Raw genomic sequence first — 15,693 nt, 5'->3', positions numbered from 1 at the left:
TGTTTTCCTTCTTCACCTCACGACCTCTAAATGTTGAGTGAAAACTTGGGTGAGGTTTCCAGTAATGTCTCCTTCTACCTGGGCTTCTTGATTAGTAACTATACGCTGTACCTCACTAGAATTGTTGTTGTTGTTGTTGTTGTTGTGTGCGTGTGTGTATTCTGTTCCTGCTTTATATTATGGAGGAAACAAGGGAAAGAAAGATAACTCATCAATTAACTCAAGTGATAGACATTTGTTTTAACTTTTAATTCACGTATAAAAATAATAAATAAATAGATGCTTTATTTATCATTCAAAGGTGCTTCTGTTTGAATTGGTACAGGTTTTGCCCCCTGAATTTTTCTCTGTAGTAGAATTTCACCCCCACGTCACTGACGTTTTGTAGTATAAGGTTGCTTCCCATGTCATTTCAGATGTTTCGAAGCACTCCTGGCCTCCTAGCTGCTAGTTGCTTCCTCAAGGTTGTGACGATCAGAAATGACTCCATATATTATTATCAGATGTCTGCTGAGGGGAAACAATTGCGCTGCCGGGACCCTTAAAGATGTCACAGCTGGGGCATGTTGTAGAGCATTCATAAATCCAGAGTCTTGACTAATTTCCTACATTAAGAATTCTTGAAAATCATCTTTTAAAAGATGTTATTTACAGTTTAAAATAAAAATGATTGCTAACATACATTTCCCAATCATTTCCAGATCCCATTCTCACCTGAAATGTATATTCACCATACAGCTTCTTTCTCTTGTTAGTCCTTTCAGTGCTAGTGTGGTTTATGGTAAGAACACTAGAATTATAGTCAATATGTGTAATACATGCATATATATATATATATATATATATATGCATGTATTACACATATTGACTATAATTCTAGTGTTCTTACCATAAACCACACTAGCACTGAAAGGACTAACAAGAGAAAGAAGCTGTATGGTGAATATACATTTCAGGTGAGAATGGGATCTGGAAATGATTGGGAAATGTATGTTAGCAATCATTTTTATTTTAAACTGTAAATAACATCTTTTAAAAGATGATTTTCAAGAATTCTTAATGTAGGAAATTAGTCAAGACTCTGGATTTATGAATGCTCTACAACATGCCCCAGCTGTGACATCTTTAAGGGTCCCGGCAGCGCAATTGTTTCCCCTCAGCAGACATCATCTCCAAAATTCTAAAATATATATCTTTGATACATTATAATGTAGATGAATTCAGAATATATATAAAAACACATGACATGCTTCTTGATTTTTTTTTATTCCAGATGTGTTTCATTTATGCTATTTAACATTGCTGGCTTTTATTCAGCAGATAGTCCTCTTGTATTTTGAACAGGTTGTCCTTCCATCCAGTCTTTACCTTAAGAGATCTTTTTCTTCTATTCTTTCTCTAGAAAGAAGAATCAGCTTGCTCTTTTCTTCATCATGTAATTTAAAAATCATATTTTTCCCATTACTTAACATTTTCTATTTCAGGTATCTTAATCTGTTTTTTAGTATATATATGATTGTTATTTTAAAGCCATTGCCTAATACTGAGTAATCTACAAGTCACCTTTTGTAACCCATGTTCTTTCTTAATTACGGATCATGTTTGCTCACCATCTTTGTGTGGTTTTATTTTTTACAGATATTGAGTGCAAAATAACAATGCAGACAAAGGTATAAAAGTTTAATCTTGCACACCACAGTGTGCATGCCCTGTCTTTTTCTGGTAGTTGTAATGAGGTGCTGATTTTCTACATTTCTTTTAGTAAGTTGAATTATGACTAAATCACAGTGTAATTAGACTGTGTTTATAGCCCTACCATGTACCTCTTGTAGTTTAGCTTCCTTGTTATACATTTCAGTTGGGAAAAGTTGTTAGAACTTCAAATACTTTATCTTTCATTTTTAAATTCAACTTCAGTAGTGGGCAGGTATTTAATAGCAATGAGAATGTACAAGACTTCACTACCTCTATCTGTGTAACACCTCCTTGCAGTAGCCAAAGAATTTGAGACAAGACAGTGCTAAAACGAGCAATGTGTCTTTCTATTTGGGTCTCAGATTTATTTATCCTCTTAGCTGTATTTGCTTATAGAAAACTGGGACGATGTGTAGAGTTTCTCCTTTACTTGTGTGAAAACACTACTCCATTCAATGCTTTTTATTTCTTTTATGCTATAAGCCAATAATGAGTTATAAACTACACTTAAATGGACTATTCAAGGAGCATATTCATTAAACATAAACTGGAACACTTTGCTCATTTTCAAAACTTTGTATTTTAAGTTAGCTTTTTAAAAACTCAAAACTAAGGCTATATTCATTTTATTTATGTCAGACTGAGGGAACTTTCACATGCACATTATCTATAAATAAATCATATATAAATTTTACTGCTACCTCCCTCTGATTTCCAAACTGAATCAAGAAAAAGCTAAAATATTCAGATTTAGATAATTTCTCCAGTAGTTCATATAGCACAAAATGTGGATGAATTAGATGAGGAAGGCAGGAATCTTTAACATCTGCTCGTCTCAAAAACAACAACAACAAATAAACAAAATAATCCAAAAAGCACTGTCTAAATCTTAGAGTAAAGGAACTAATTGTTCTCTGGATTTTAATAGTTTAAACAATCTCAGATTTCTTTTTCTATCATTTCAGGTTAATTTTGTAAAAGAACCAGAGGCTTCTCATTTATTTATGACTCCTAATATTCTCATTGGCTATCAGCCAGGTGCAATTGGGCATACTAACTAAAGGAAATTAATTCAGTGATTCTTTCCAGTCATATCACATAAAGCAAATTACAACTTATAGCATTTCTTCTAAATTCAAACTATTTCACTATACAACATTTCCATCACTTTTCTTACAGGTTAAAGTCTAGACATCTAAACAAATTTTGAAATCATTTGGTGACTGAAGGGAAAAAATACTGTACCATGGTAGGTTTTGTTTTAAGGATCTGTCCTCTACAAAGACTCCTCAAAGCAGATTCTGAAGAGATGTCAACACCATCAGCCACATATTTTTTTATCTGTATGTGTCCTGACCCACTATGAGGATTTCTGGGTCACAATTTTTCAGTGTGTACAAGAACATGTGTTGATAGTTATTGATTTATGAGTCAGGATGATTGATGCTTTATAAAATGCTACTGATTTTATACCAGGCATTGCACCAGGAATACTGTTATCAAAAAGTATCTAACATAATTCATGACTTTTAATAAAACCACAAGTAGAGAAGTATTCATGTTACAGTTCACATATGTCTTAAATATGAATTTTCTTCTTTATACAAAGTTGAACCTCCATATGCATTGCAAACATACACAAAATTTAAGATCATAGCCACAAAGGACAATTACCAAATCCATAAATTGAACTTCAAATTTTATTTATTGTTTTCCTCAGTTAGTAAGTATATTTTTATTCTAACATATTTTTCTAGGTGTCTTTTAAAAAGACATGTATATATGTAATTTTATACATACATTTGTAGTACATGCAGTTAATAATCATCTTGGAGAGTGGTTATATGTACATACTCCAGCTTTTTTTTAAATCCCCTTCCCCTTCCTTACTGCCTTTCTCCTTCAATTTCCCTATCCCATTCTTCATTCTTGTTGATATTCTTAGCTCATTTTATGGCTTATGTTTCCATTAATTGAGGTTATTAGGTTCCTGTACATGGAACATTTTTATTCTACTTATTTACCATTCCCCTCATCATCATCCCTCTCTCTTACTCCCCCCTTCAAGAGATCAATTCCCTTGTCCCTTCTGCCTTAGTTTTTTTTTTTTTTTTTTTTTTTTTTTTTTATGTCATTGCTAAGACAAAATACCTGACACCCAAAGTTAAAGAAGGAACAGTTTATTTTGACTCAGTTTGTAGTGGTTTCAATCCATAATCAGCGGTCTCCAAGGCAGGATGGCATGGAGGAGGAGAAAGAGTTCATGGCAAGCAGGCAGAAGACAGCAAAGCAGCAAGCAGCAGCAGACAAAACATTTTATATTGACGTAATTACAGAACCATGTACAGATTGTTAAAGACATTTCCATGTACCAGTTTTATCACCGTAAAAAATATAGTAAATTTTAAAAAGAAATAAGATATATTATGTACAGATACAAATTACCTATAATGAATATGACTACTATGTGTGTCAAAATATATTGATAAAATAGATAAAAAATTATAATAAACTATTATTATAACTGGAATACTGATGTTGGTAAGGCCATAGTGCAGAATATTTTCATAGAAAGATACTTCATCTTATACTTTTGTAATCACATCAAACTCCTTCTCATCCAGTTCCTCCCTTATACCTGAAAATCATTAATCTGTTCTTCATTTTGTGATCTTCTCAAATAATGCTATATAAGTGAGATCATATAGTATTTAACAATTTGGAATTGAATTTTTTTCACTCATCACAATTCATCCATTTTTTATGACTCAGTAATTTCTTTTTACTGATGAGTAGTCTTTGATAGTATGCATATGTAGTGAACAATTTTAGATATCCATTTGATTGGGTTAAAAATACTTGAATACCAGATATGGTGGTGTACACCTCTAATCCCAGAACTCAAGAAGCCGAGGCAGGAGGATCACTATGAGTTTGAGGTCAGCCTGGACTACATAGTGAATTCAAGGCCAGCATAAACTGCATAGCAAGACCCTGTCTCAAATAATAAAATAACAACAACAACAACAATAATAATAATTGAATAGCTGATAAAACATTATCTTAGGTTGTGTCTGTGAGGATATTTCTCAAAAAAATTGTTTTTGAGTCAGTAAATTGAGTAATGAAGATAACCTGCTTCAAGGTGTGTGGGCACCATCCAATTTTTTGAAGACCAGATAGACAAAAAGGTAGAGAAAAGGTGAATTCACTCTTTCTTCTGGAATGAGTACCTATGTTTTCTCTTGGTTTGAGATACCAGAATTCTAAGTTGTCAGTCCTTCAGACTTGAACTGAGCTATACCATTAGCTTTTCCAGGTCCCACTTTGCAGACATCAGATTATGGGATTTTTTTTTAACTTCCATAATTACACGGACCAATTTCTATAAGAAATCCCATCTATCTATCTATCTATCTATCTATCTATCTATCTCTCCATCATCAGCATCTATTTATCTCCTGCTTCTTTGGAGAACCTAGACTAAAACAGGATAAAGCTCAGATTATTTAATCTTGCTGTATCTGAATGTCTGTGTTCCTTCAAAATTCATTTCTTAAAACCTGATCCCCAATGTGATGGTAGTAAGGAGCATGACATTCACGGAGACTCTGGAAATAATTGATTCTTGAGGGCTGTGTGTGAATGGGATTAGTGTACTTACTGAAAGAAAATGAACTGACCCAGGAGTACCCTAGGCAAGGCTATATCGAGGAAGGAGCTGCCAGGCTGTCCCAAACAATGGTGAATGAGAGAGCAAGAGACCCAAGTGGGATTTATAATGGGCTGTGCGGTGGGAGAACATCATTATGGTTGGGCATGAGCTGTATTGCAGGGCTGGTGGGGTGATTGGAAGGGGAGGATCACGCAGGTAGCAGGGTGAAGCAACAAGTTAAGTTTTGCTTCTCCAGAGGAGGTAGGTTTTACTTTCCCAAAGTGGCTCTTTTCCCCTAAGCAGGAACCATTTTAGGGATGGGAGGGAGCCATTTTAGAATGTAGGACTTTTGAGGCCACTTGTCTGGTAGAGAACTCTATGACTTATCACCGAGGCTGAAGAAGGTGCTTTGCTGTTCTCCCTGTCATGGAACAGAAGGCACCATCTATGTGACTCTCCAAAACTGTACAAGAAAAATTTGTTGTTAATTAGTACTTTCAAATTGTCATTGGCTATTTTAATTAGTACCACCATTGTGGAAAAAGTATGGAGGTATCTCCAAAAAATAAAAATAGAACTGCTATATGACCCAGGTATCCCACTGCTGGTTGTATACCCAAAAGAAATAATACTGGTATGTTAAGGAGACTCCCAGACTCCCATGATTATTAAAACACTATTTAAATATTTAAATTAGTCAAGCAATAGAAACAAAGTAAGTATCCATCAAATGATGAATAAGTAAAGGAATGCATATATACACAGTGGAATATTATTCAATCATAAAAACAATGAAATCTTGTCATTTGTGTCAAATTGATGAAAACAAGTGAAATAAGTCAGACACAGAAAGGAAAATATTCTATGCTCTCTATGTGGAAGATGAAGATTGATCTCAAAGAAGAAAGGAAAGAAAGAAAGAAAGAATTGAATGGCAATTACCAGAGACTAGAGAGGGCAGAAGAGGGAAGGAAAATAGGAGTTTGGATAACAGGAATGACAAACGAATCAGTTTTAAGGTTCTACAGCATAGTAGGGTGACTAAAGTTCACAATAACCTATTATATATTTTATGAAGAATGAGAAGAGTTGAACTTGTAGTCCCCAAACCTCCTGGAATTATAAGAATTAAAAATAGTAGTTACTCTGATCAGATTAATATTTATACATAAATTATTACACGTTAATTTAAAATAAAAAACAATGTCAACAAAAATGAATCAAATACAGTGGTGCCTTGGTTCACGAACACTTTTGTTTCAGAACAATTTGGTTGGCAAATAGAAGTTTTTGGCAAAATTTTGTTTTTATTTGTAAACTCTGCATAGGGGGACAAACACAACCACTGCCATCTTGCCTACACAAACACAAAGGTGGCCAGCTTTTCTAAAATCATAGAACAAATTAAGCTTGTGAACCAAGGTACCACTTTAACTTGTTTCCTTTGTAGATTTATATAATCATGTCTTGTTTTTTTTCCTCTTTAGCCTTTTAATATGTATATCACTTTAATGATATATTTCTGATCTCCAGAATAAGCCCCACTTGGTAATAGTATATAATTCTTTTTACATATTGTTGGCTTCTATATACTATTATTGAAACCAGGGGAAAACTTAAAAAGATTTAAACTGCTTCACTCAAAACCTCTAAAATTAAACTTACTTTACCTTCCCTTCCTGTGGCTTACTTAAACACCAATCCTTTTTCTTCGTGCTTTAGTCTATAATATCTTTAACCCCATCTTCAGGGATCCAGGTTTGCAGCTGTTTCTCTTATCTTTACCATTACATGCATGCATGACCTCACTTGCATGACCTCTCTTGCACGACCTCTCTTGCAAAACTCCTGCTTTGACAGTTGTCTGCTGTGCAATAGGAAGATGAGCCTGGTTTTTAGCAGTTTGCAGTCAGGCAGAGAGCAAACCCTTATGGAACCTTTGCCTGTGGTTCTGTGGCCACTTTGCTGGAATTGTGATCCTATGGACAAAAGCAGTTGTGCTAACTATCTGTTCCCAGGTATCATCCCCCAGGACTTTTTCCCAAGCTCAAACCCCTGACCTTAAGCTCTTAACCTCACTTTGACAAGAGACAACAATGTCTGGGTTTGGAAGATATTTTCTTCAATGAGCAACTTTGGTACAAGTAACTACAATAAAAGTCTATTTCTTCTTTCTCTGGTGTGGCCCTCATAGTGAACGTCTTGGTTTGGCTTCTGAAAGGAAGTCTTTGTGAAGTTTCACCTTTGTGAGGGTCCTGTTTCAGGTTGCCCAGTATGAGAAAAGGATCAGGGAATTGCCATCACAGGAGTTTATTTGGTTTCTGTCTCTAGCTCCAGTTTAAGTAACACAACCCTGTGCTTCTGATAGGCTGTGTCTCAATTCTGAAGCCACAGGAAATGGTAATTCTGTTGTGTTCTCCAAAATTGGATGACACTCAGCTACTACCTGGCACCAATGTTCTTTGGAATAAGGAACGAAATAGCATGAAAATGGGTCCTGGAAACAGATTTAGGAAGAACTTAATTCGAACACATCAAGGTAAACTGCCACTGGCATTCCTAGAATGATTTTGGCAAAAGTTCCCACTGGTCCCACTACTCCTAACTGGCAGGAAATTTTCCTGCATTCTGTAACACCTCGTGACTTTTTTCTCTGAATTTACTTTTGGTTCACCATGCTTAATATAATATTTTGTTTGATTTTCATATCTAATTTAAAATTTTGCTGTGAACTCCTTTAAGAAAATTCATAAATTGAAATATAGGGTTAATATGTCAAGGGCTTTTAACATTTTGCCTGTTTTACTTATGTTGACTCTTTCTCCTTGACAGTTTACTTCAGCCAGTCCCAGCTAAAATGGAAGCATCCAATATTTAAATCCTAAACTCATATGAGACTGAGAAAATAGCCTTTTTCAGACTTTAAGAAAAACTGTAAAAGTACATACTGCCCCTGAAAATGTTGGTCCACTGCCTATATAAGATTTGTAAATGACAATCTCAAAGGTTTAGCCATATGAACAGGTGACCATAATTCCTACAAATTCATCGATAAAATAAAGATTTCCTCAAAATTGTTAGCATCGCCCTCCTGCCACTGATACTGTCAGAACTCCCAGGTGATCGACTGGTTAAGATCAGTGATCACACTGCCATGGGCTGGGTTTAATTCCCACTCAGGGGTCCACGATGGTTTCTGGTAACTCAGAGTAAATTGCAAGTTCCTCCTTACCTTTTCCCCTCTTATAATGCCCTACAAACAACCTTTTAACTTCCCCTGTGGTGCGTCAAGAGTGCCCAGGACATGTTTTCTGTTAGCCTTATTAATACCACAGGAGAAATTCAGTTGTCTATAACCAGAGAACAGACTCAGGCTCTAATAGATAGACACTGGCTGGAGGAATGTTTTGGGGTTAAATCTTGTCTGGTGCAAAGAATAATGTGATCTGAAAGTGGATGGTTTAAGAAAGGAGAAAATCTTTCTGAAAGCTACTACAGGAAGAATCCAGATGAAAGCTGCAAGAGCTTCATTTTCTTCATATTTTTAATGTATGTTGGTGTATGTGTGTATTGTATGTTGTGTTCGCATGTGCGCTTTTGTCTATACTGTCTAGATAGTTCTAAATTGACTTAGAAATAAAGAAACATGCATAAATTAAATAACAAGACTTGGGAAAACCTTAATACGGCTTGTTTAATATTGTTGGCTTAATTTTTGAAAAAGCAGTTGTCTTTTAATCAACAAAATAACAAAGGAGGAAATAAGGGAAAATAATTACCCTACATAATGACAAGGATTGGGAAGTGAAATTAAAAATGGAAGGGGAACTCTTCTAACTTCAGACTGTAGATCTGTGTTCCAGAAGACTCCAAGTGAGTCAGAATGAACGGAGAGAGCTGATTTAAGTCTAAGATTTATTTACAACAGAATCAGAAGTATTCTCATTTCTGCAGATCATTTTAATAATAACAATGACTCTATGAGCTAGACAAGGTGACTCATGTATGGAATCGCAGTGCTGTAGGAGGCTGTGGCAGACAAATAGCAAGTTCAAGCTCTGCCTGAATGACTTAGCAAAACTGTGTCTCAAAATATAAAGAAAGAATGAAAGAACCATAGAAGGAAGGCAGGGGAAGGCAAGGGAAGGAGGGCAGGAGGGAGGAAGGAAAGAAAGAGAAAGAGGAGAGAGAAAAAGAGAAAGAGAAAGAAAGAGAAAGAGAAGAGAGAGAGAAAGCGAAAAAAAGGAGGCAACCTAGGGCCAGGGCCAGGGCCCTGGACTTGATCCTCAATATCAAAATAAAATAAAATAAATACCATTCTATCTTTCACATTTTGAAGTACATTGTAAAATCCTGTATAAATTTAGTATAAATTAGATACCTTACCCATTTGTGTGTTCCTTCCTCTCTTATTTGTAAGATGTGTTTTCAGCGTTTCTGTATATGGATTTATATTCATATTAAATACTCTTTCAATATTTGTTTTAACCATCAGAAAAAGAAGTTACAGAACTCAAGTGAAAGAAGAATCTACCGTTCTTCCTCCTGTTTTCAGTTGTTTCATCAGTCTTTTCTAAAGTCCCTCATCGTCAGCACCATTGACGTGGACACTGGTCGCCTGGCTGAAAATGCCAGCACACTAATGAACAGCCAGGAACTCCTGTGTAAACAAGTGACTTCACCAGGTCCACCCCAGATAAAACCGCGATTCAGAATTGATTAGATATTTTCTCGTACACAATAGGTGAAATCTTGGCTTGAGCTTGAGCCATGAATGAATAGAATTCTCACCCGTGTTTGGATTTGTAACTAAGTCCATGCGCTTCTCCCAGTGACACCTCTATCATTAATGCTGCAGACTCCATTAGTAAATTAAAATTCTAGCATAATTATTGTGTTACTATATTTTATTTATTTGTTTGTTTGTTCATTAATTTATTTATTGGGCTTTTGAGACAGGGTCTCACTATGTAGTTGAGACTGACCTAGAACTCACTATGTAGCCCGGACTGGTTTTGAATTTACAGTGATCCTCCTCAGCCTTCCAAATTCTGGGATTACAGGCGTGTGCCACCACACCCAGCTACTATTTTTTTAAAAAAGTGTTTTACAGTTATGTTCAATGAAGTGAATTAAGTTGGGGCTCTAGCATTTTCTTTTCCAAGCTCAATACTCCCAAGATAACTTGCTAAACTTTATTTCCACAATGTAAGGTATGCATTTTAAAATACCAGATTTTAATACTCAGCGAAGTATTTCTAGTCTCCATTCCAATCTCTGTAAAAAATGCTGTTGCCAGTTTACTTAGTGAAATTGGGAGGCATTTTTCTTTTTAATTCAGAAAGTTTAATTGGATACCAATCTCTTAAATCTTTAATCCATATTCTTATTTCTGAAAGGTACAATGTAATTTTGAAAAGCTATGTTGAAGTCATCCCATCTATAAATAATTTGGGTTGATACTAAGCAAATTAATCCATAGTAATTTCTAAATTAAGATACTTATCCATCTAAGTAAATGTCTATATTATAAAGAAAGTTTTAAGCTTATTTTGATATGTGCATTAAACCACATAAATCATGAACATGTTATGTACTGGTATAAAATGTTGACCTTTAAAATGTGAAGACGCTTATGTATAAATTTATAATTTGATTATTATATTATTATTGGTACTGGGGAACTTGGGAACTTGCACTTGTGAGGCATGCAGCAGAACCACTAAGCTAAATCCCTGACCCAATAATTTATATTATATTATTTCAAACTTATGGACAAATGAGAAATAGTATAAATTCCAGGTAGTCTTGCCTGAGAGCCGCTATTGACTTACGCATTTCACATTTGCTTTATGTTTCTTTCTGAAAGCATACACGATGTTTCCTGAGCCATTTGACAGTGACTGGAGGTGTATTATACATCAGAAAGTTGGAGGGAGACGTAGGTATACATCAGAATGCTTCATTGAACATTTCCTACATAACACAGTAGTTATCAATATGTGGAAATCTCACTTTGGTACAATAGTATCTCAACTATATCCTAAATATGTTTCTTTCACATGTTCCTTTTATAACCTTTTTGAGTATTTTTTCCCTTGAGCTAGGATCTAATGCAACTTCCTGCATTGCATGTGTCTCCCTAGCCTTCTTTAATATCTGTTGCAGTACCAGCTAAATGTTTTGAGGATGGGATTTGTCTGATATTCTTTTGTGATTGTATTTAGATAAGTCATTATTACTTGTGATACCAAGTAGCACTACAACTTTTGAGTCATCAGGTGGAGGCACAATTAATGTTAATTTGTCAAAATAGGTGAATGTTCGTGTTGATTACTTGCTTAAAAAAGCATCCACTGCATTCATTGTAAGGCTAGCATTTCCCTTTGTGATGAAAAAACAACCAGTGGAACTGTAATCTTGAATTGTAAATATTTTATTCCTTCTTAAACTTCTGGTATGTCTTAGCGTGCATTCGTAGTGTTCGAAATTTCCCATCTATTCTGTGGGCTTGGCAGGGTCAAGCAGGAAAGATCTGTGAGAGCGCCTGGAAAATCTAGAGTTACACCAAGGCAACCTCACAGGCAACCCTGGAGGAGAAAATTCCTTCCTCCAATTATTACTGACCCACTTATTTATGTCAATGTGGACTTCTAGATGCTTATGTTGTTGCTGGGCATGGTGGCACACTCTTGTAATCCCAGCACTCAGGAGGCTGAGGCAGGAGGATCATTGCAAGTTCAAGACCAGCTCGGTCTACCCAGTGAGTTCCAGGTCAAGTCTCAACTACATAGTGAGACCCTGTCTCAAAAAATACAACCAACCAAACAACAAACAACAACAAATGCTTATTGTGTTAAAGGAGTTACCATTTATTTCTGTTTGTTTGTTTTTAAGTTACCATTTGTTTTTGTCATTACATTTGAAGCTCAAATTTTTCTATAGATGGCCAGTTGGGGCTCTTCTAAGCTAGATACTATGTTCTTTTGATATATTCTTTCATTCCTTGAATCTTTACTTTTTTATAAATATCACAAGATACATTTTTTTCTTATCCTGTGTTACCAATTTCAGGACAAAGTTATTTGTTGATGTTTTGGTACAAAAAGACATTCCAAAATAGGTTCATACAGCAACCTTTGTGTCCTGTAATGTAGAAGGTGCATACAAAAGACAATTTGGGGGTTGGGGGTATTATGCTTATGTATCAGTGATTCTAGGCTTTCTCAGCGTTAAAGGCTGAGTACATATTATCTATTTTTAAAATCCTGTATTACAACATATAATTTTCCCTGTACAACCTAGTTCTTTATCTCTCTCTCCAGTGGGATCTCATTATCCTCATTTTTCTAGCTCATCCCTAGAATAGCAAGAAAACAGTTTTAGATTCGCCGACATATGCCACTACAGAAAACAAAATAAATCTGAATCTGAATTCACTGTTTCTAGAGTTTTTCTGTTTGAGATAAACAGCACATCAAACAAATGTGATATTACGGAAATTTTGAAAACTTAATAGCCACGCAACCCACACCCTCAAAGTACAAAACAATGCCATCTTCACAGAAAGCTCTCCTGTGTTTTTCTGTCAATCTCCTCTCCTAACAGGATTCGTTTCACCAAAATTATGCATTAATTTTCCTTATCCTAGAACTTCACACGTGTGGAGCTATGTCATATACTCCTGTTTTGTTTCTCGTTCTGTTTTCTGAGCATGTAAATGCTTACATGGACTTACCAGGTAGTCTTTATATTACTTTCTAAGTTTTCGGGTACTCTTGTCAGTATGCTGGGACTGCTGACTGGGCCATCAAAGTTCACCAAACTGTTTCTCCACTTCTGGGCCGTTTTCCTGTCAAAATTTAGAAAAGTGCTCAGAACAGAAAACCAAGGCAATCTAGTAGGATCGAGAAACCCACCTCACTTTTAACAATCATAGTCCTGCACTACTGTTACTCAAAATGCATGGATATTGTTGCGTCCTATATTTTCTTCAATTTTAGAGTTGCTTTTAGTAGGAGACCACACTGACTGCTAATCCCACTACCTTGGCCATCATCTGAAGTCAGCAATCCCCATTCTTATAAAAATTGTTATATTTCTACCTAAAGATTACTTCCTTGATTAAAGCAGCGTTTAACATCGAGTGATTTTTATTGGGTTTGGAGGGGTACGTACACATATAAAATGTCTAGCTATCATGTCTAATATTCTGGCTAATATCTAATATCTAATATTTCCTCATGAAGGCTTTTAGTTTTCATTTTGCAAAGTGATGTAAAGTAACATCTCAACAGTTAAGCTTAATTGTGTCCTCGATTGGCTTGGGAGCAGCCTAGGGGATGAGTAAAGCGCAAGTGGAAGCCTGCGTTTGGGATCTTTATCTGGTCGCCGACCCTTCCCCTCCGGCACTCTCTTGTTCTGTATTTCGCTTCCTGGACAGAACTCAGCAGCATCGACCCAGCACTCCCTTCTGCCACAATCTCTGAAATCACAAGCCAAATTAATCCTCTCGTTTAAGTTGCTGGTGTCAGGTACTGTGTCTCAGCAATAAAAGACCTGGCTAATACATCCACCAACTTCCCAACGAGTTTAAGAAATACTGAAAATCATTTCCACGGAGGTTCTTTGTAAGTGAAAAGTGCTGGAAAATGGAAATTATTGTTATAGGGCAAAAGTAAACTTCAATTCAGTCTTTGATCCCATGTTCTAACACAAAGAGGTTAGTATGGATGGTTCTCAATGGCATTCCTGCTCCTAAAATTTGCATAATAGCATTAACCTACAGAAAATGAGATCTTATTTCATGTGCACTGAACAAGTGAATTTGATCTATTTGAAGTTTTAAAGGATTTAGATAAAGACAGTTGTCCTGAAATGTATCTTAATTCTTTAAATGGACATAGATATAAAACTTATAATTCTAAAGAAGAGTATCAGGTACTTTTGAAAATATCCCGCCACCTCCAAACTCAGCTTTTTGCCTTCCAGATGATGTCCTCTCTCTATTCTTTGCCAGCTTCATGAAAAATTATCATCAGGAAACCTAACTATTGCAGTCATTAAAATACTTTTGATAATGTCACCCACATTTTCCTCTTCAGTATTTAAGCAGCTTTCTAATTTAAAGTAATGCTTCCTGTCTTGTCAACTGAGTTTATTTAAAAATTGACTGTAGTACTGCAGTGGCATCTTTCTTTTTTTTAATTGCAATGAAATATTTAAGAAATAAATTATTTTAGTCACCAGAAAGTGTTTTGTTTTGTTTTGTTTTGTTTTCTTCCAAAAAAGTTCTCCTCTGGGAAGAAATTAGTTTCTTGCAAATGTAAGCCAAATATGTTGGTCATAATTTTATGTTTTCTTTTAAAAAAAAAGTAACAGTGGCATAAGAATGTTTGGCATGGAACACAAAATTCTATTAGCAGCAAACATCTGTGACAGTGTAAGAGAGGCACACACCTCGGGAATCTCTTACAAACTAATCGTTCTCCTGAGTTATTTCTGGGGATCTGGAGGAGAAATTCTGCTGTCTCAAAAAGTGACATTCACTTCTTCCTAATTTAGCAAAATTAATTTAAATTGGCTGGCAGCTCATCACACCGTCTGCAGGGGGGATTCCAAGGGAGAGAAAAACAAAACAAAAACTGAAAAAGCACGCAGGCACTGTCTCAAAAAGGTAGACAAGCATTTTAAGTCTGACCCAAAAGGAAAAGGAAGTGAGGTACCCATCAAGAAATCTAAGGTATTCCTTCCTCTAGAGCATTATGAGATCATATTGCTGAGTATTTTCTCATCCTTAATCCCACTGAGCAAAATGGTCTGAGTTTCCATTCACTGAACGCTCAGTTTTGGAGGGATATTTAACAAAGCACTTGCCTAAGACTGGAAAATGGTGAAGACTAGGAGGACACAGGAGTTCATGGAAACGTTTATGACTGCCATGGCTTGGGTACTCTGGCTTTGTTCTGAACTACGGAATAAATGGGAGAAAGAACGCTAAACATTCATATGTGTCAGACTGCTGCACTGCATCAGGTGAAGACGTTTGTGAAAGATAACACAGCGTCAGAGTAAATATTGTGAGTGGTGTCTCACTAAATGAGACAGGAGTCAGAAGAACCATAAACACATAGAAGAAGGAAAGGGCACAGGAAATAAGTGAGAAGAGTGAAGAAATAATGTAAATTGGCTATCAAATATTTCTTGATATACTTGCCTATAAGAAGTTGGGAGGTTGAGGCAGGAGAATCGCATGTTCAAGTCCCACCTGGGTACTAGTGAGACTGTGTCTCCAATATACATTGTGTGTGTACATGTATATGTATATGTATATGATATATATA

This window comes from Fukomys damarensis, unplaced genomic scaffold (assembly GCF_012274545.1).
Source record: "Fukomys damarensis isolate Sample0158 unplaced genomic scaffold, DMR_v1.0_HiC HiC_scaffold_13, whole genome shotgun sequence".
NCBI lineage: Eukaryota > Metazoa > Chordata > Mammalia > Rodentia > Bathyergidae > Fukomys > Fukomys damarensis.
Note: the sequence above shows the minus strand (reverse complement) of the source record.